Consider the following 19890-nt stretch of genomic DNA (forward strand, 5'->3'; position numbering starts at 1 on the left):
GAGATACGTACATGTACATGCACACATATATACACACACAGGTACACACAGAAACAGACGCATGCTCCTGAACACTCAGTGCGTTCATGAGTCACACAACTGGGTAATGTTAAACATGTTACTGGTCATTGAGTCAGCTTCGACTCATAGTGACCCTATGTACAACAGAATGAAACATTGCCCGGTCCTGCGCCATCCTCACAGTCGTTGCTCTGTTTAAGCCTATTGTTGCAGTCACTGTGTCAATCCGTCTTGTCGAGGGTCTTCTTCTTTTTCACTGACCCACTCTACTTTACCAAGCATGATGTCCTTCTCCAGGGACTGCTCCCTCCTGATAACATGTCCAAAGTATGTGAGACGTAGTCTCGCCATTCTTCCTTCTAAGGAGCATTCTAGTTGTACTTCTTCCAAAACAGGTGTTTGTTCTTCTGGCAGTCCATACCAAAACCCGTTGCCATTGAGTTAATTCTGTCTCATAGGGACCCTGTGTATTCAATATCTTCTGCCAACACCATAATTACAAGACATCAATTCTTCTTTGGTCTTCCTTATTCGTTGTCCAGCTTTTGCATGCATAGGAGGTGACTGGAAATACCACGGCTTTTTTGGGTCAGGCACACTTTAGTCCTCAAAGTGACATCCTAGCTTTTTAATGCTTTAAATAGGTCTTTTGCAGCAGATTTGCCCAATACAATACATCCTTTGATTTCTTGACTGCTGCTTCCATGGATGTTAATTGTGGATCCAGGTAAAATGAAATCCTTGACAATTTCCGTACTTTCTCTATCATGATGTTGCTTATTGGTCCAGTTGTGAGAATTTTTGTTTTCCTTGTGTTGAGGTGTAATCCGTACTGATTACATGTTAAATAATATATGTTAAACATGTTCAATAAGCTAAATGTTGTTCTAGAAGGCAATTCTGGCACAATTTGAGTGCGATTCTTTTGAATGACAGAATGTACATTTCAAACAGTATTGTCTTTCCCACAAAGAATCCTCAGGAAACTGTTCAACTTTACATTCCCCACTTCAGTAAAGTGCTAGCATTTTTCCACTTATTCTCAATACATTGATTGTACAGTTATAGGATGGTGTCTATTTTGTTCGGAGATATTAAAGAATGAAGTGTTCCATGGCAGCAAATTTTTTAGTTTTGTATGGGTTATCCCTTACTGCCAATCGAAAACAAGCTAATTCTCTTAGATGAAAACTTTTCTAAAATGGAATAGACACATCTGCCTTCTTAGCAATATTAAATAGAATATATACCCATTCTTTTCTTTGACTTGACTTAGTAATGTTTCATTTACTGTCAAGAAAGGTGCAGTTATTTGGCTCTATCTAAACGTCCCAGAATACTCTTAGAGTACAGATGTCTGCTGCTTACAGCTTTCCTGTCTCTATGGTCTGGCTGACGAACTCTTCTTACAACTCTTGGTGTGCCAGCCCCTTTTCCTGGTTTCTAACTGCAATGGGCAGGAATACCAGACCGAAGCTGAGCAGAAGAGTGCTGGCTTCTCTATGGCATCTGGAAGTTCTACGACTGTGTGGGATTTAGGGCACAGCTGTCTGATATCAATGTTGGCATTCGATTAAGTTTTTTTGCTGTTATTTTCTGGTTTTTGTGCACATTCTTGGTAGTTGAGGATTTTGTATACGGAACCTATAGATAAATTAGGTATTGCCATATTCTTAACAGAAAAAAATTTTATATTAATTTTATTTGCATTCTTTCCTCTAATCTCTACTAAGAAGTTAGAGTTGAATGTGTCTACACTCAAGGACAACATTTGCCAAGGGAAATAAACATGTCTTCTGTCTAAGGTGAGAATAACGCATGTGAGACTAGAAGTGAGTTTTTTTAGAAGTAGTACCCACCCAGTGCCGTCAAGTCAAGTAGTAGTAGTAGTAGCAGCCATATATAAGCACTATGCTAAGTGCTGTACATATTCGTTGTTGTCGTTAGCTGTCATTGAGTCGACCCCTGACTCACGGTGACACCACACACGGCGAATGAAATGCTGCTTGATTCTGTGCCATCTCCATGATTAGTTGCAGATTGAACTGTTGTGATCCATAGGGTTTTCATTGGCTAATTTTTGGAAGTAGATTGCCAGGTCTTTCTTCCTAGTGCCTCTTAGATCTCACTTAAGCTTTCCAACGAATGTGATATTATCATTCCTATTCTACAGTAGAGATACCTGAGGCTCTGAAAAGCTAAAGTAACTTATTCAAAGTCATATAACCGGGATTCTTATTCTGTGCTCTCAAACCCTATGCTGTTGGGAACTACCCTACTCATTCTGCTGGTGACATCAGAGTTTTCTGGGTCCTATGGAAAGACAGAAAGAGAATGAATGGAAGCCGCAATGAGGTCAGAGTAGGTTGCATGTTTGATATCGATGCCCACTGCTCTCAGGCAAGTGAAGAGCCTGCTGAGGAGATGGGAGGGCAGCAATGGAGACTTGGCTGGCCATGCTGGAAGCCCAGTGGCTCTCAGACCATGCTGCGCGGCTGCTCCATCACCCGAGCCACTTTTCCCTCCATTTTGTGCAGTTCATTTCTCCACCCAATGGTCTTTCGAAAGCAAAGTCACTATGTATGGGAAGAAAAGATTCGTGAGTGCTAGCTAGCCATTCTTCCCTTTGCTCTCTCAACGTCAAAATTCAATCTCCTCTTACTTCCTGGAAAACTATCAAATTACAGAAGAAGGTGAAAAGAACCTCTGTTACAAAGAAAAGGTAAGGGTTACAATATAGTCTTGAAATTCCTTTCTATTGGTTTGGCAAGAACACTTACGAATTGTTAAACATACCCAAATATGTATTGGTCATCTGTTCCTTAGGGCTTTGCTTTTTAGTAGAGAATTCCCTAGAGAGATAGCCTGCAATAAAGTGAGCTACTAAAAACTAAAGAAAGGCCAAATTCCTGAAAATCGGTATTGGTAAAACGGCATGAAAAAGTATATATTTTTACCCAGCAATTACAAAAATAATTAAGGCAACAGTTGCACCAAGCAGAATGTAATTATTTTCATCCAGCACCTGTTTTTGAGTCTGTCACTTTGCTATTCATTTCTGAACATCAGTGAGACATGTTTCTTTCCTTTTTAAACCTCTTCTGTACCAGTCCACTGCAGCAAAACACCCCTGACCTTGACGGCTATGTGCAGCTGCATGGGGACATTCAAGAAACAGTCAAATGCTGAGGACTTCTCTCATATAAACCCTGCATTGCTTTTGATTATGTTTTCAGTTTTTCCTTTGCTTTTGTTCCTCTTTCTTTCCCTTCCTTTCTACTTGTCTTCTTTTCAGAATTACTAACTAAGAGGCTTTACAGTGACAGGCGCTGTGCTAGTCCCTGGGAATAAAAAAAAATAAAACAGACCGTCCCTGCCCTTAGGATCGCTTGTGCCCTTTGCCTCCCATCTTGGATAACTGGGTAAATATAATTTAATCAGTCCATTTGTACTAACTTAAAGGAAACTGTGATTCTAGGTGGATATTTATTCTACAAAATAGGAACCATGGCTAGATAGAGTTCAGTTCAAAGTTTATAACCGCACAACTCCATCATTCAAACATTTTTATTAGTTCAAAGAACAAATATAGTGTTTAGATGATGAGAAAGATGTGCCTATTTTTTTTGGCTATAGTTGTTTAAATAAGAAACAATAGAATACATTTAATATACTTGATATTAAATGATGCTAAATGTAGCAGTAGGGAAAATTTATGAAATTATGTATTATACGGTAGGTTCCTGAAATTCTGAATGAAAAAAAAAAATTAGTGGCCTTATGCCAGCTTCAAAAACAAAAACAGTTGCTGTTGAATCAGTCCTGACTCATAGTGACCCCAGGGGTATCAGAGTAGAACTGTGCTCCAAAAGGTTTTCAATGGCTGATCTTTTGGTGGTAGATTGCCAGGCCTGTCTTCTGAGGTACCTCTGGGTGGACTGAAATGTCCAACATTTTGGTTACCAGCTAAATGCCTTAACCGTTTGCAACACCCAGGGACTCTAACGTCAGGTACGATGGACAATCCTAATTCCTTGAAAAGGAACCAGGTTTCTTTCTCACTCACTCTTTATAAAAGAACAATCCAGTTTTTATTAGGTAGTAGAGTGTGTTTGAAAGAATGACACAATTTGTGGTTCTTCGTAATTATGGTATCAATCTGAAAGAGCTGCCAAGGCCAAGTTCAATCCATATATGGACACCATGACTCTATGGGCCCAAGATTTGATAAAAGTCCCTAAAACAAGTTGGATAGAAGAAAGAATTTTTTTTTTCTAAAAGAAGAAATAAAATATGAAGAACAAGTCCTTTAATTATTTAAGAGATTATCTCAAGATCTTTTTCAAAAAAGGCCACCTACAACATCATCACCATGCCTCCTGGGACTTGTGAGGAAGACAGCTCACAGCCACCGGCATTTCTGATGCTACAAACACTTGGGAATACTTCCCTGGTTGCTTGGTTTTTTTGAGCCCATCTGTCAGGCTAGTTCAATTCCTCCAAGAATTCCCAGATGTGACAGGCAGTCAACAGCTTTGCTGGGCATAACAAATTTCATTTTAAGGAGTCCGTCTTGTAATTTCAAGAAGACTGGCTGCTGTTATAGGCCCAATCGACTCGAGGTTTCAATTGCTTTTCAAGTATTGCTTCATTGAGCACACTCAGCAATCACAGAATTACCCAGGTCAAAGTGGCAAAGACCGGGAAAGAACTCACAAGCCACTGAAAAGCAAAGCATACTTTAGCAGCATTCTGAAATAATGGTCCTAAACATGCTTTTTGCATTGACTGACATGCTTTCTGGTAAGGATGAGGAAGAAGAGGTGGTTCTGGAGAGGAGATGAAATTAGGGAGGAGGTTTCCCCCTCATCATTGGTGACTTACTAATGCTGACTTATGCATCTGTCAGTTTGTCATACTGTGGGGGCTTGTATGTTGCTATGATGCTGGAAGCTATGCCACTGGTATTCAAATACCAGCAGGGTCACCCATGGTAGACAGGTTTCAGCTGAGCTTCCAGACTAAGACAAATGAGGAAGAAGGGCCTGGCAGCCTACTTCTGAAAAGAATTAGCCAGTGAAAACCTTATGAATAGCAGCAGAACACTGTCAGATATAGTGCCGGGAGAGGAGCCCCTGAGGTTGGAAGGCACTAAGAAGATGACTGGGGAAGAGCTGCCTCCTTAAAGAAGAACCAAAACAAAACCAAAGCCATTGCTGTTGAGTTGATTCCAACTTCTAGTGACCCTATAGGACAGAGTAGAACTGCTCCATTGGGTGTCCCAGGAGTACCTGGTGGATTCGAACTGCTGAACTTTTGGTTAGCAGCTGAACTCTTAACCACTATGGCACCAGGGCTTCAAAGTAGAGTCGACCTTAATAATGTCGATGGAGTAAAGCTTTCAGGATCTTCATTTGCTGATGTGGCACGATTCAAAATGAGAAGAAACAACTACAACATCCATTAATAATTGGAACATGGAATGTATGAAGTATGAATCTAGGAAAATTGGAGATTGTCAAAAATGAAATGGACCGCATAGAGATCAATATCCTAGGCAGTAGTGAGTTGAAATGACTGGTGTTGGCCATTTTGAATTGGACAATCATATGGTCTACTATGTCACGAATGACAGCTTGAAGAGGAATGGCATTGCGTTCATCATCAAAAAGACATTTCAAGATCTATCCTGAAGTATATCGCTGTCAGCCTACGAGGAAGACCAGTTAATACGACTATTACTCAAATTTACATACCAACCACTATGGCCAAAGATGAAGAAATTGAAGATCTTTACCAGCTTCTGCAGTTGAAATTGACTGAACATGCAATCAGGATGCATTGATAATTACTGGTGATTGGAATGCGAAAGTTGGAAACAAGAAGAATCGGTAGTTGGAAGGTGTGGCCTTGGTAATAGAAATCCCGGAGATCACATGATAGGATTTTGTAAGACCAATGACTCCTTCATTGCAAATACCTTTTTTCAACAACATAAATGGTAACTATACACTTGGACCTTGCCAGATGGAACGCACAGGAATCGAATCGACTACATCTGTGGAAAGTGACAATGGAAAAGCTCAGTATCATCAATCAGAACAAGGCCAGGGAACAGACCATCAATTGCTCATATGCAAGTTCAAGCTGAAGTTGAAGAAAATTAGAACAAGACCATGAGAGCCAAAATACAACCTTGGGTATATCCCACCTGAATTTAGAGATCATCTCCAGAATAGATTTGACACATTGAACACCAAAGACGGAAGACCAGATGGGTTGTGGAATGACATGGAGGACATTATACATGAAGAAATCAAGAGGACATTAAAAAGACAGGAAAGAAAGAAAATACCAAAATAGATGTCAGAAGAGACCCTGAAATTTGCTGTTGGACATTCAGCAGCTAAAGGGAAAGAAAGAAATGATAACGTAAAAGAGCTGAACAGAAGATTTCAAAGGGAGGCTAAGAAGACAAAGTAAAGTATTATAATGACATGTGCAGAGACCTGGAGATAGAAAACCAAAGGGGGAAGAACATGCTTGGCATTTCTCAAGCTGAAAGAACTGAAGAAAAAATTCAAACCTCGAGTTGCAATATTCTGTGGGGAAAATATTAAATGATATAGGAAGCATGAAAAGAAGATGGAAGGAATGCACAGAGTCATTATACCAAAAAGAATTGGTCAGGATTCAACCATTTCAGGAGGTAGCATATGATCAGGAACCCATGGTACTGAAGGAAGAAATCCAGGCTGCACTAAAGGTAATGATGAAAAACAAGGTTCCAGGAATTGACAGAATACCAATTGAAATGTTTCAACAAATAGATATAACACTGGAAGTGCTCTTTAGTTTACGTCAAGAAATTTGGAAGATGGCTACCTGGCCAACCGACTGGAAGAGATCCATATTTATACCTATTCCCAAGAAAGGTGATTCAAATGAATGAGGAAATTATTGAACAATATCATTAATATCATACCCAAGTAAAATTGTGCTGAAGATCATTCAAAAGCAACTGCAGCAGTACGTTGACAGGGAATTGCCAAAACTTCAAGTCATATTCAGAAGAGGACATAGAATGAGGGATATCATTGCTGATGTCAGATGGACCCTGGCTGAAAGCACAGAATACTAGAAAGATGTTTACCTCTGTTTTATTGACTATGCAAAGGCATTTAACTGTGTGGATCATAATAAATTATGGATAACATTGCAAAGAATGGGAATTCCAGAACAATTAATTGTGCTCAGGAGGGACCTGTATACAGATCAAGAGACAGTTGTTTGAACAAAACAAGGAGATACTGCAAGGTTTAAAGTCAGGAAAGGTGTGCATCAGGGTTGTATCCTTTCACCGTACTTAATGTGTATGCTGAGCAAATAATCTGAGAAGCTGGACTATATGAAGAAGAATGGGGCATCAGGATTGGAGAAGACTCCTTAACAACCTGTGATATGCAGATGACACAAACTTCTTGCTGAAAATGAGAAGGACTTGAAGCACTTATTGATGAAGATCAAAAACCATAGCCTTTAGTATGGATTACACCTCAAGATAAAGAAAACAAAAATTCTCACACCTGGACCAGTAAGCAACATCATGATAAACGGAGAAAAGATTGAAGTTGTCAAAGATTTTGTTTTACTTGGATCCACAATCAATACCCATGGAAGCAGCAGTCAAGAAATCAAAAGACTCAATGCATTGGGCAAATCTACTGCAAAAGACCTCTTTAAAGTGTTAAAAAGCAAAGGGTGTCACCTTGAAGACTAAGGTGCATCTGACCCATGCCACGATGTTTTCATTCGCCTCATATACATGCGAAAGCTAGATGAAGAGTAAGGAAGACTGAAGAAGAATTGATGCCTTTGAATTGTGGTGCTGTCTAGGAATATCGAATATGCTGTGGACTGCCAAAAGAATGAACAAATCTGTCTTGGAAGAAGTACAACCAGAATGCTCTTTAGAAGCAAGGATGGCAAGGCTACATCTTAATACTTTGGCCATGCCATGTTATCAGAAGGGATCAATCCCTGGAGAAGGACACAATGCTTCATAAAGTAGAGGGCCAATGAAAAAGGGGAAGACCCTCAATAAGACTGATTGACACAGTGGCTACAACAATGGGCTGAAGCATAACAACGATTGTGAGAAAGGCTAAGGACCAGGCAGTGTTTTGTTCCATCATACATAGGGTCGCTACGAGTCGGAACTGACTTGATGACACCTAACAACAATGCTGACTTAAGAAATAATATTGGAAACTTCTGCTCTTACTCCGGCTTCATATTGTTATTGATCTTTACCTATAATTTCTAGAATGGCAAGGTTTTAAAATTTTACAAGTGTTTGTCTAGGTAGTAATTAGAAGATACTAAAAAATGCCATTCTGTATTTTACACTACATGCACACATACACACACACTGGATCGGTATACACTAAACACTCATACACTGTCCAAACTGAATTTTACAGAATTTTCTTTATTTCAAATATTCTTTCTAGTCTTAGCTCACATCCAAGATAATCTATGTATTTTGGTTCTAGTTTGAAAAACATGGCCATTGGACTGACACGAGAGGCCCTGGTGGTGCAGTGGTTAAAGCACTCGGTTGCTAACCGAAAAGTCAGCAGTTCCAACCCACCAGCCGCTCCTTGGGAGAAAGATGTGGCAGTCTGCTTCCATAAAGATTACAACCTTAGAGACCCTATCCAAAAAAAACTCACTGCCATTGAGTTGACTGCAACTCATAGTGACCGCGTAGGGTTTCAAAGCTCGTAAATCTCTACAGATACAGGTTGCCACATCTTTCTCCTGCAGAGCTGCTGGTGGTTTTGAATCATCAACCTTTTTGTCAGCCGTCAATTGCTTTAACCACTGTACCACCAGGGCCCTTTGGAAACCCTATGGGCCAGTTCTGTTCTGCCCTACAGGGTCACTATGATTTGGAATTGACTGGATGGCTGTGGGTTTGGGCTTTTGAACACATACAATCCTTTATTTTAATTCTAGGAGTGAAATACAGATTTTGATTCAGTAGATATTTTCTGAACACTGTCTGTAGATGTGTGTTAGGTGTTTCAATTCATATCATTGAAATCTAAGGACCTTTACTATGTGGATATGGCATTTTTTTCCTGGTTTTCTTTACTAACACATAATAGTCTTGTTATACTCTTAAATGAAATTGTCAGTGTATAGAACCTTTTAGAAAAATGGATATTTAGAAGCTTTAATATATGAAAGTATTATTTATTATTACATAACAATTTTATTATAATTAAATGTTATAAATTATATAATAATAAAATCCAAAACCAAACCAAATTCTGTTGAGTCAATTCCAGTGTGGTGTAGTGGTTAAGTGCTACAGCTGTTATCCAAGAGGTTGGCAGTTCAAATCCGCCAGGCACTCCTTGGGAACTCTATGGGGCAATTCTACTCTGGCCTATAGGGTCTCTATGAGTCGGAATCAACTCAACGGCAGTGGGTTTGGTTTTTTGGTTTTGGTTATAGGACAGAGTAGAACTGTTCCACAGGGTTTCTGAGAAGGGGCTAGTGGATTCTAACTGCCAACCTTTTGGTTAGCAGCCAAATACTTAACCACTGTGCTATCAGGGCTCCATAATAATATATAACCAAATAATATATTAGACTACTTAGCTGGCTCTGTGCCTTCAGCAAGTCACTTAACTGCTCATTTTACAGATGAGGACACTAATAATTCTGCTTCATGGGTTTGTCGTAAAGAAAGTGAACTAATATATATAAAACATTCAGAAAAAAAACCCTGGCATATTCTCAGAGAAGTTATACTGGCTTGACAGATGGGCTCAACAAACCAAGTAACCCGGAAAAAGTAGGTGTTCAGTAAATATTGTTGCTACTATTGTGATAATTTGATGTCCCAGTTTCCTCATCTGTAAGCTAAAGAGTGGATTCCATCTCAATGATCCCTACGGTTCCTTTCTCTTTGTGATGCTCTGTTACCTGTCCTTTAACTTCCTAAGGAGTGACACAAATCATAGACGAATGAGTCAGGGTAACATTTAACACAAAAGGAAATTTACCCTGAGGTATTAAGAGCCCATGGTAGCAAACAGAAATGTAACTATAACCGTTGTGTGTTGTTCCATGTAGAGCCCTGGTGGCACACTGGTTAAGTGTTCAGCTGCTAACCAAAAGGTCAGTGGTTCAAATCCACCAGTGGCTCCTTGGAAACCCTATGGGGGCAATTCTACCCTGTCCAGTAGAGTCACTATGAGTCTGCATTGAGTTGACAGGAATGGTATTATTGTTCCAAGTAAATAATTTATGTTTGCTTTTTTTTAATGCCAGAATGATAATAAGCAGGTAATTTCCCCTGAGGGCTTAAAAACTTGGCTTAGCTTTGAATTCTTAGGGATCCAGAAGGAGAGAAACTGAACTCAGCCCTAACAGGGAGCAGAACAGCTTGTCAGTTGGTTGTTTTAGCTCCCTGGAGGCTCATTCTGATAAGGTAATTTTGTGTTATAAATCCGGGAGAATGTTTGGACAGGCTGAGGGCCAGTTGTTTCAACAACTGCTACCATAAATCATTCCCCAAATAGTTGCCCTCTTTCTCAGAAACCTTCCAATGTGGAGTAAATGTAAACGCTAGTAGTCATGGGTGCTGTAAACTGCGTAAATTAGGCTTTGTTCTGCAGAGTGTATCCTTCCCTAAAAATGAAAATGTTCCTTCTATTTGTCAATATTTTGGCCCCAGCAATATCTGAGAAGGAGCCTTGTGGTGTAGTGGTTAAGGTGCTCAGCTGCTAACCAAAAGGTCAGCGGTTCAAACCCACCAGCCGTTCCAAGGGAGAAAGATGTGGCAGTCTGCTTCCGTAAAAATTTACAGCCTTAGAAAGCCTATGGGCCAGTTTTACTCTGTCCTATAGGGTTGCTGAGTCAGAATCAACTCAGCAGCAGTGGGTTTGGTTTTAGTTTTAGTATCTGAGGGCTATATCTTTTGATCCAAATGCATAGAATAAAAAATTTAATTAAAAAAAACAATTACCAGTAAGAAGCAAAACAGCCAAGAAGATACAGTTTTTTCTAGGGAACAAGAGCCCAGACAAGAAAAAGATGCTATTCATCAGTAGTTCAATTTCAGTGGTGTTTCACAAAATGAACCACTTCTGATCAGATGTAGATTTATTGGTAATACTGCTGGCAAAACAATTCAAGAGGAAAAGCAGCCAAAAAGAGAGGGTGTACACGAGAGAGAGAGCGAAAAGAGATTCTCTTTGGTCATTCTAATTGGTTTCTGACATTGTCCTCCAGCACAGCTTTTGTCGCACGTAAAGAATGTGTTCTACCATGACCCAAGACCTCCTTCATAATAAGTCACTGTTTTGTTAGTCAATAGCTGGTGTGTCAGTAACTTTGCTGGGTGTATTACACCTAGGAAACAGGAGACTTACAATGGGAATTTTTCCAGCGCCAACATTATAGCCACATTAATGGAGAATGCAAATTCAAACAGAGATGGGTCTGGCATGAGTTCATCAGTGAAGGGGTGCATTCATCACAGACATCAAGTACAGGCTGGTCTTCATATTTCTTTTTGTCCTGCAATTACTTCTTATCCTGTGGCTCCTTCCCACAGACCATGTATCCAGGGGACATAGCTTTTCTCGTAGACTTTGACTAAGGTCAGACTCTATGATGTCTAAGGATTCATAACATTCACCAATTCTGAAAATTGCCCAACAAAATGTTTGACCATTAATTGAAAATTAATTTTATTATATGGAATTCCTGAGTAATAAGGGCAAGTAGTAATGGTCATCTTTGCATTACGATATCCAACAATTATTGTTTATTCAAATGCTGGGACGTTATGCAGTGTTCATTAAAATTTTAGACACTGAAAAACAGCCTTCACATGTCATTTTAACGGTGAGAGACAGCTTGCTTAGGTAGATGTGGGGTTGGCATGCTATGAAATCCAAAGTTTTTCAAGTGTTCTCAATAGGGTTATAACACTGATACTAGGATGACCCCATAATTGATACCTGCCAGGGCAGATCCTTTGAGAACTATGGTGGAAATGAGCAGAGGCTGTTAGCACTGGCTTACTAATCGATACATACACAACCTTCTTCACTTACTCTTTTCTAAAAGCATGGTTTCTACTTTTGACTAGTTTAAAACTCAACCTAAATGTTTTCAATGGGGAAACCTCACCCTATGGAATAACGGATGTTTCAGCCTTAAAGATGTATTGTTACGAATGGTATGAACAAATGTAAATGTTTTAATGCTAAAGGAAAAATGTCGCTGTATAAATATACACTGTCTTCACTATTTGCCGAGTCTGTATTTGTGAATTTGCCTACTCATTAAAATTTATTTGTGACCCCAAAATGAATGCTCGTGGTGCTTTTCCGGTCATTTGTGGAAATGTGCAGAGCGATGAAAAATTTAAATTGCTTGACAATGTACATTCCAGCTCAGGTTGAACAAGGTAACACTCATGGTTCAGATTTCAAGCTGTCAACAAGTGTCCTTTTTGTGGTCTATTTAGTGCCAAGTTTTTCACATTTTTTCATTTTTTTTTTTGGTGATTTTGCTGTTTAAAATGGCCACTGAGTGTAGTGTTGAAATGCTAGGGTTCCTAAGTGCAAGCTGCCTTATGGAGAAAACACACGTGTTAGATGAGCTTCGTTCAGGCGTGAGTTACAGTGCTGTTGGCTGTGGGATCAACCTTAGTGAATCAAGGATACAGTACATCCAGAAAAAGGAAGAGAAAATTCGCCTATGTGTACGTGAGGCCACTCCAGAAAATGCTAAAGTAATGTCTATAGTGTGTAATGAAGCTACGGAAAATATAGAAAAGGGGCTCAATTTGTGGATTCATGAGATGATGATTGAGTTAAAGAAAAGCATTGTTGGGAGGCTGAAGGCCCAAGCAATACATTATTTGTAAGAAAAAAAAAAAAAAAAGAAGCATATATTAAATAAGATACCTTTAAACAGAAACACACATAAAAGAAGGTTGTGTATGTATCGATTAAAAAAAAATATAGTAAGCCTAAATTGCCCATTGCCGTTGAGTCGATTCTGACTCATAGAACCCTATAGGACAGTAGAACTGCCTCATAGGGTCTCCAAGGAGCACCTGGTGAATTCGAACTGCTGACCTTTTGGTTAGCAGCTGGCTCTTAACCGCTGTGCCAATTAGATCACATTATACCCTCCTCAAAACCATCCAATGGCTTCCAATTCCCACTCAGAAGTAAAACTCAAAGTCATTGCCATGTTTGGTTAGACTCTGTGTTATCCGGGCCCTGGCTCCTTCTCCAACGTCATCTCCTATCACTCCCTGCTCATGTACTTTCTGCAGGCACACTGCCTCTTGCTATTCTGGCTTCCGGGCCTTTGCCATTGCTGTTCCCCTTTCTGGAATACTCTAACTCTGGATCTTTGCTTGGCATCTGGCTCCCTCACTTCACAAAGGTTACATCTTAAGTATCATATCCTCAGGAAGGGTTTCCCCAAGCCCCCTATTCATGCACTCACTAACTGTGGCAGGCACCATCCTAGGTGCTGGGGTCACAGCAACAAACAGAAACCCTTGCCCTCAGGAACTTACCCACCCCATCTCATCCCACCCCATTCCATTACTTTCTATCACCATAATGCTGCCTTTCTCCTCCCCCTCAACGTACATATCAAAAAACAAAACAAAACAATCACATGGTATTGACTCTGGTTCATGGTGATGCCATGTGTGTCAGAGTAGAACTGTGCTCCATAGGGTTTTCAATGGCCCTGATCTGTCAGAAGTAGATGGCCAGTTCTTTCTTCCGAGGTGACTCTGGGTGGATTTGAACGGCCAAACTTTTGGTTTGTTGCCAGGTGTTTAACCATTTGCACCACCTAGGGACTCCAATGCATGTGTCACTACCTGATACCTTGTCATATATTTATTATTTCTTTAAGGTCTCTCCCCCACTAGAATGTGAACTAGATGGGGAGCTGTACTGGTCTATCCCCAGCCGCTAGAATAATAAGCGCCTGGCATGTGGCTGGCATTCAGTAACTGTTTGTGGAATAAATGACCACAAAAGTAGTGTGGTTAACAGAAGACTATTGCAGATAATGCACAGAGACTTTATATCTTGCTGTGGGTGACTTGAAAAGAATGTGAATGAACGTTCTAAGTGGAAGCCCACCCATGGACATCTAGCAGTTTCTGGGTACACCCCAGATTGCTGTTTCTCGAGTCTATGTTTTATAATTTGTTGGCCTGTGCAATGATTTGGCTTTAACAAGCAAATGCATTTCCTCCTTGGACGTTTCTGCTGTGAGCTTTGGCTGTACATGCCCGTGGTTGTGCGATGTGTGCTGTGCCTGGCATCTGCTCTGCTTCCCGCCCTTCTGTGTGCTGGTGCCTGTGGGCCATCTGGGAGTTTGTCTGCATGCTACAAAGTGGTTTAGAAAATCCTCCTCCATGAGCCCTCTGGCTTAGCCATTTGGGGCTGAGAAAGCTACCAAGTATTGCTAACCTGGGAGAGTGACAAAATCAGCCTACACAAGGAGAGGAAACAGCTGCAGTGGGAATGGTGAGCTTCTGAGGACCAATGAAAGGGGAAGACAAAGAGATTATGGTGCATGAATGGCAGATGGTGGAGGTCTGCTTAGAAACGGGTTGTCAAAACACATTGTCTTCACCAGAGCTGGAACATTGGCATTTAAAATCGCGGAGAGGCCAGTGACAAGTCCTGGCAACCACAAGCTCTATCTGTGTTAGAACTAGGGTTCCCTCTCTACCACCCCCCACCATTTTTAGTCCATAACGAAACTTGCAAGGTGGTCCATGTAAGCCTGGTGTTTTGGGTTGGTGTGTTATCTGGGTGGTACAAATGGTTAGTGTGCTCAGCTGCTAACTGAAAGGTTGGAGATTGGAGTCCACCCAGAGGTGCCTCAGAAGAAAGTCCTAGAGATCCACTTCCAAAAAATCAGCCATTGGAAACTCTATGGAGCATAGTTGTACTCTGACGCACATGGGATCACCATGAGTCAGAATCAACTCGACAGCAGCTGGTAACTAGTTGGTGTTACCAGGGCACCTGCATCCTTTACCCAGAGCAATGAGACATTCGGGGGCAACTCTCTGAGGATGATGGGCTTGCGTACAGTGAGCTGAGGTCACTGCACTGAGACACCGGAAATGTAGGCGTTAAGAGAAGAGATTTCTGTGGGAGCCACGGACGAGGCACTCTACATTCTAAGCCGCCATTTTGACTTTGGGGTTTCCTATCAGTATCTATCTTCGATAGGGATTATTTCCCTGGGTTTTTTTTGCCAGTGAATGTTCATGTTTTTGGCAGAGTGAAACAGCGGCCGGGTAAAGAAGAGACAAATAAGATGCAGAAAGATAAATAAGAAACACTGTTATTCAACTCTTTAGAAAGATTTTTCATCCTCCCTAATACTCTCTTTGTTCCTTAGAGATAGTGTCGCAGAGTAAAAGGCATGAAAACTTTAGAATTAGGCACATCTGGTCTTGAATCCTGGCTGTTTCAGTTATGATGTTTGCGTAGGCAAGCAACATAATTTCTCAGAACCTTACTTTCTTAATGTAAAAAATTGGAGAGAGTATGTATCATACAGAGTAATTGGAGTGTTCAAGGAAATGTGTGCTAAATACCTAGCACAGGGTCTGATCTGTAAAAACACCAAACCCGTTGTTGGACAAGACAGAAGAGAACTGCCCCATTGAGTTTTCAGGGTTGTAAATCTTCACAGAAGCAGACTGACACATCTTTCTCCCACGCAGCAGCTGGTGGGTTCAAATTGTCGACCTTTAGGATAACAGCTGAAGCTTAACCACTGCACCATCATGGCTCCCTGTAGGGTCTGACCAAAAATAAACCTGTTGGCAGTCGAGTTGATTCTGACTCATAGTGACCTTACTATAGGACAGATTAAAAGTGCCCTATGGGGTTTCTGAGGAGCAGCTGGTAGATTTGAACTGCCAACCTTTTGGTTAGCAGCCTTCGCTTGCTGTAGCTCTTAACCACTGTGCATTAAAGGGTCTGACAGTCCTCCCTAAATTGTTGTTATGTGTCATTGAGTTGATTTCGACTCATAACGACCCTACATGACAGAGTAGAGCTGCCCCATAGGATTTCCTATCCTGTAATCTTTATGGGAGCAGATGGCCAGGTCTTTTCTCCCATTGAACTGCTAGTAGGTTTGAAAGGCCAACCTTTTGACTAGCATTCAAGCATATAACCATTGCACCACCAGGGCTCCTTCTCCCTAAACTGAAAAAAAAAAAAAAAAATCCCAAACCCGTTGCTGTCGAGTGGATTCTGACTCATAGTGACCCTAAAGGACAGAGTAGAACTGCCCCATAGGGTTTCCAAGGAGTGCCTGGTGGATTTGAACTGCCAACCTTTTGGTTAGCAGCTGAACTCTTAATCACTATGTCACCAGGGTTTGCTCTCCCTCCCTAAACAGTAGTTATAGAAAAAAAGGAAGAGGATAAAATAAGGAAGAGAATACAGCATCAGACTTGGCAGACATGGGCTTCTTTTATTAATTTATTCAGCTAATACTTAAATGGAGCATCTATTTTGTATCTAGAATTAGATAAAAAGTGTGAGGTGCTGGGCAAAATAGATCAGCCTTCGTATAGACCAGTGGTACAGACAGACACGAACACAGGAGAATTAATAAAGGAGAGGAGTACAAATCCTGGTAAGTGCCATGAAGAAAATGAATAGCAGAATGAAAGGAGGGACTGCTTTACATAGAGTGGTCAGGGAAGGCTTCCCAGAGGAGGTGGCTTTCAAATTAAGTGTGAAGAATGAGGAGGAGCCAGACATGTGAAGGGGCATGTGAAAGGTAGGGGGGAGGGTTTCAGGCAGGAGGGAGAATGTAAACAAATGTAGACATCAACCAAGTCTCAGGTGTGTTTGAGGCACTGTGAGACCGGTGTGGTTGCAGTGCAGGAACAAGGGGGCAAGAGGCATAGGGCCAAATTGTTGGAAGTGATTCCTCAGAAAAATCTCCTAAAGAGTGAGTCCTCGAAGAAAATGCTACCTTGTAAGGTAATGATGCCTTCTTGTTATAGCGAAGTGTAGCGTGCTTATATTTGAATTGCTATCGTGATTGTTTCTTAGTGTTGTTACATGAGAGGTGGGATGGTATTGTGAGTACTACCTTAGCCCACTCCCTGGGGCAACCTTATGAACAGGACTCACAGCATTCATGCTGTGCCCACCAGAACCCTCTGGTGGTGGTGGAATTGGTTTTTCCCCTGAGAGGATGAAACTGACCCAGGTCCCCTTGACGGCTGCCAGGCTGCCAGAAAAACCCAAACTCCGCTTCTTGGCTCTCAAGGCAGTCCGTCCCAGACCAGGAGGGGTGAGGGCTGGGACCCACCCTTCCTCCCAGCTGGAACCAGGTTGTGGGAAGTAGCAATGGCACCTTCTCTTACTCAGATCTGAAGGTCTATGGCCTCTGCCTAAAAGAACATGCTCCTGGCTCACCTTCAAAACTAGGGCGGTGGTCTTTGAGCAGTAACAGTAAGTAATCTTTGAACCGTAACAGCAAGGCTTGGGGAGTAGGCAGGGGCCATGTCACTTGCTAGCGAGTGACCTAGAGCAAATTATTTACCTTCTCCTAGCACTCTTTTTGTCTGTAAAAATAGGGACAATGTTATCTGCCTCTTAGGGTTATGGGGAAATCAAAATGAAAAGTAAACGTCCTGTGAGGTGTTAATTTGTTCTCTTCCTTCCCACCTCCTTTTCTCCTCCCTTCTCTCCCCTTCATTGGTTAGTGACTCTCTCTCCTCTGTCTTCTGTCATGGAATGGCTCGTCATCGGTGTGTGCAGACAGCGGGTTGTGGGACTGTGAAAACAGTCATTCTTGCCACTTACTATGAGCTGTGGCGACGTGTTCCAACAGGGATGGGATCACACTATTTAAAACCAAGTTGGCTGAGGCCAATTTCATTTAATTATCCTCTTTGTCTGCGCCAGCCCCGTGCTCAAGGCCTATTCTCAACATATAATGGTGCTTCATTTGGTGGGATCCCTGGAAAATGAGGGGGTTCATATAAGTGAACTTTTAATTTTTTCCACAAAGATGAAGCCTGTCTCTTGGTGGCTAATTATGCCAGGACTTCTCTAGGCCCAAAAGTACAGTAGGCAATAGATGGTATAAGTCGTAATGATGCCAAAATAAGAATTTCCTCATATCAATAGGTTTCGCCTGAGGAGATTTTAATTTTTACCCCTTCCCCCCGCCTCAGGCCACACCCAGGTCAATTACATCAGAATCTTGAGGGGTGGAACCAGGTGTCAGTGTTTTTCAAAGCTGCCCAGGTGATTCCAGTGTGCAGCCAAGGGTGAGTGCCACTGCAGTGTGGTTTCTTAACTCCTCAAAACTCAGGATGTATCTGATTCTTCAAACTAAAAAAAAAGAAAGAAATCACAACCAAGTGGCTAGCTACAGGCCCATGCTGTTGCCCTCAGGGACAAAGATGAATGAAGTGTTAGTTACAGACAGGTGCATGGATTATGGAAATGAGCATGAAAGATCAGCTCCAAGTGATGCAGGAGCCACCACGACCACCAACTCATAGTGATGTGTTGATAAAGCTCAGTGGACTTGGTAGTGAAGAGAGTACAAAGAGAGAAAGAGGCCAGATGAGAGCGTAAAAATAAGGGAAGTATGATTTAATATAAGGAAGAGATTAGCAGGTAAAACCAAGGATTGGAAATGGAATGAACTGATTCAAACCCCTGCTGAGAATTAGCATTTCCACCCCAGATATACTGAATCAGAATCTACGGTTTAACAAGATCCCCAGGTGATTCTTATGTATAATAAAATTTGAGAACCATGGCTCTACTAGTGGTTCTCAGAACTGGTCCCTAACCAGTAGCATTAGCATCTCCTGGAAACTTGTTAGAAACGCAAATTCTCAGCAGGGGTTCGAACCTGACTGAACCAGTTTGAAGCCCTGGGTAAAACATTTGAATTCCCTTCAAGGGAGAAGATGGCCAAGTCAAGGAGATAAAACCTGAAGGTAAATGACAGACAACAATAGCAGCAATAATCTTCAGGTGGTGTATGTTTGTCTTTCAAACACAGCATGATTTTCTCATACAAGGTTCGGGTTTGGTGAAGGCAGATAATAAATTGGGAGAATGATAAATTGAGTACCAGATAATCTACATTAGAGTAATGACCTTGGCTCTAACATTGGGAGTTGGATGAATATATTCACTCACTGAATGTCACATCTAACAAGAAGCACAAATACTAATACAGAAGGAAGTGTGGATAAGTGATTTCAAATGATAGGGGGATATTTATACACATTGCTTAGTACGGACGAGAAAGTAGAAAGTACCTGGTTTTGAGACAGACACATGGTTTACAAAAACCTATCATATCAATAGCCTCTCTAGCCCACTTTCATCCTTTTGCCCTCAACCCTTCCATTCCCCTCTTCTCCCTCAAAACACAATGGGGCAAAAACAGCAAAGCTTGCAGCTTTGAGTAAATTTTGTGGACTCAGAAGTGGAGGAAGAGAATAAGCTATGAACTATCTGACTATTTTGGAGTAATGATTTCCAACCTTTAATCCTGTGACCTTTATTGAAATGAAATGTTACTGGGAAAGGGTTACAGAATCAAAATAAATTTAGAACAGGGAAAGAGTGGGCCAGAGTTTCGTATGTTCAGCATTCTTTTTCTTAATTGCTTCTACCCACAATGCCCTGAAGATGCTGTAGGAAGCAGAATTTGGAAATGATTTGTGTATGAGAGTTGACATCGTAGATTTCTAGACAAGACTCAACAATCCATGTGACA

General features: G+C 41.2%; 1 protein-coding gene across 10 annotated transcripts in view; it reads right to left on the reverse strand.

The window, feature by feature from the left end:
- The window catches only part of TRPM3 (transient receptor potential cation channel subfamily M member 3), a 625242-nt gene that overhangs the window by 191838 nt on the left and 413514 nt on the right, over positions 1-19890 (reverse strand). The gene's annotated exons all lie outside the window — the stretch shown is intronic.

The sequence above is a fragment of the Elephas maximus genome, chromosome 9 (genome assembly GCF_024166365.1).
Source record: "Elephas maximus indicus isolate mEleMax1 chromosome 9, mEleMax1 primary haplotype, whole genome shotgun sequence".
Lineage (NCBI taxonomy): Eukaryota > Metazoa > Chordata > Mammalia > Proboscidea > Elephantidae > Elephas > Elephas maximus.